We start from the raw sequence: 3,064 nt of genomic DNA, 5'->3' as shown, positions 1-3,064 counted from the left end.
CTTGCGTCGCTTAGTACAACAAAAACAATAAATTTTCGTTTTAGCAATAATTTGCTCTTATAAACATACTATCGTTCAATATTCCAACTTATCAAATAATTTCATAACATAACAAATACCTTTCATTTAGTTATAACGCCTAGTTCGGAGTTTATCGTTAAAAACAATGATATAATTGTTAGTGTTTTAAGTGAGCCAAAAGGTAAACAAATCCACGTGGCCATCATTTTCTTCATTTTAAACACACCTTATTCTCAAGTTTAGAAAAATTTTATCTTAAATGGAAAATACATTTCAACTGGTATGGTGAGACCACGCATTGATCTCAAACTGAACTATTTTCGTACAACCGCGTGCTGATTGGTTTAATACAGGTGCGTGACCACGTGGTTTGGATGGGAAAGCAGACAGCTTTTTCTTCGAAGATGGACTTACGTGTTTTCTGAGACCTCCCGGAAGATATCCCTAGCATCAGTTTAAAGTGTAGAACCAGGAGAATATCACAGTCCTAGGCCTACTCAATTTTTGGGGGTTTCTGCAGTTTTCTGTCTGTCTTTGCGTCGATATTAGGTCACAACCACCATTCAGCGTGTCTTGGACTTGGTCGCAACCATTATGTCACAACTACCACTAGCCCACTTCATGTCTTCTTCGTCACCTTTAAGTCATAACCACCAGCTCACTACATGTCTTCGTCTTCACCATTAGGTCACAACTACCAGCTCACTGCATGTCTTCGCCGTCGCCATCAGGTCACAACCACCCGGCAGCTCACCACATGTCTTTCGCCATCACCATTCTGTCACATGTCAACAAACATTCCTTTGGCCTCCGATGACAAAATTGGGACACTTTAACTCAGCGAATACGGGTCGGACAACATCCGTCAGTCGGATATCTAATCTGTTGACACTGATTGTGACAACAATTTTAACCTAACGAGCACTACTAGTCAGACAATAACTGTTAACCAAACGATTTCTGGGACAACAACAGTCCGTCTTATAGCTAAACTGCTAACACTGGTTGTGACGCTTTTAAATGGGGACTATAGGCAGGAGCATGGGGTCCCAATTACTTGTTTCCAGTAGACCACGTATATACTACGCGCAGTTCCGACGGAAGAGTGAACTGGGTCTGTTTCGGCTTGGTGATGAAAATATTCCTCGTACAAGCGTGAGTAGTCCCAATGTAATGTGAGATAGTAGAGATACCTATTGACGTCTCCGTGTAACTTAATCTGTCCCATCCAGCCCCTACCTATCGTCTCCCTGTAACCCAGCGGATATATTCTGGTGGGACAGCGGCCGTCTGTCTGGGATCTGATTAAACTTCTGACTGACTGTAATACTTTTACCTCAAGTGAGTACTCCTAACAACATTACTGCGACACTTTTAACCTAAACGAGTGCTGGTGGAACAGCAACTGTCATTCGGATATCTACACTGGTTGTGATACTTTTCACCCAACGAATACTGGTGGGACAACAGTCGTCAGCTTGGTATCTCAAACATTTATCTGAATGGAACACTTTCGTCCCGCCTAATATCATCGATAAAACAGTGTTTGTACTTGTTCTTATCGAAGGTGCATAATACTTCACTAACAGAAGAATAGATTATACTTAGTCTTTTGGGGACAATTCATTTTTTCACTCTCTGGCCCTCGTCCAACATCTTGGCATCGGTGGTATCCAGCAGCATGTCTCATGGAGCCGTTTGGTGTGTAGCGTATATGGTGGTGTCTTCTGGCTGTCTCTCTTCAACTACCATGGATCCGATTATTTCGCCGAAATGACGAGCATGCATTTAAATGAATTTGCTAATGCTTAGTCGGTTCGGTGTCAATATGTCCGTGTTTATAAAACATAATAATTTCATCCAATTTGGACACGTAGTGTGAAATTGGTATGGATGCAAATTTGGCTTTGACTTGGCTCAAACACGGAATATGAGTTGTTACTTCAAAAACGCTCCGCAAACGAGCGAATTTTCGCAGCTGGCAGTCACAAAAATCGCTCTTTTGCAAAGCGCCTAAAACAGGTTGTTACTTCATCAGAGCAAGGACTCAACTGAACTCTTTTTCAGGCTGTGATTTTTCTTGTTCGGTGGTACTACGTTAAAGTAACAAAACAGATCAGTCCGTGTCTGGACTGCATATCTGGAACAAAATACCCAAGTACCGCCGTCCGTCTTGGTGTTTGGCATGTTTTTTTCCTTCATACAATTTCAAGTTATATTTTCGTTGGTGTTCGTGTCGATCATCGAATGTCGAATTGCAATTGTGTCTTAAACTCACTGTCGCCATAAGCCACTGGATGTGATACGCGCACCAAATCATGGATAATTTATCAAATGATTGAATTCTTCTAAATATAGTATTAGGAATCAATATAAAACAGAGTTTGTAAAGAATACCGATAGATTTACGTGCTTTTTTATTTTCTGGAACAATTTAGTACGGCATATAATGTACATACCTTGACTCACCGTTACTATGAATGATACAACAATTGTGTAATGCCAACTCAGCATATCGTAGAAAAGGTCACGCAAAAGATGGAACGCATTAAATTTGAAGACAACTTTGAAATTACTTTGTAGGTCTGCTTGCATCACCGACATTTACATCGAAAAGGTGATTTCGAATCCGATTCTGCCAAAGAGAGTTTTTTTATACATATTCGGATGCGTAAGAAAGATGCAAAGGCAGGAGTTGTGAATTCTGCAGGCAAAACAATACATTTTTCGGTCTTCTTCGGGGTAATTTAAAGAGCGGGTTTTCGCAAATCCTCCGAAACGCCAAACGTGAACGCCTATCTCATTGTTTGACCTCCTGATAACGAAATTAAACGAAGGGATAGGCGTTAACGTGGCCGTTTCGGGAGCTTCTCGAAAGCTTCCTGACGTCTTATCGATTGGGAAGATGCCGAAACGTCCCAGAAAGTCCATGCATGGTTTAATAGGTCTAGATGGAATGTCTATCTGTACATTCATACTATACGGGAGAATGCGTACATGTGTACGTTATCGAAATACAGTGCAATTCTTCAATTGTTGAACA

Source organism: Lineus longissimus, chromosome 8 (assembly GCF_910592395.1).
Source record: "Lineus longissimus chromosome 8, tnLinLong1.2, whole genome shotgun sequence".
NCBI classification, from domain to species: Eukaryota; Metazoa; Nemertea; class Pilidiophora; order Heteronemertea; family Lineidae; genus Lineus; species Lineus longissimus.
Note: the sequence above shows the minus strand (reverse complement) of the source record.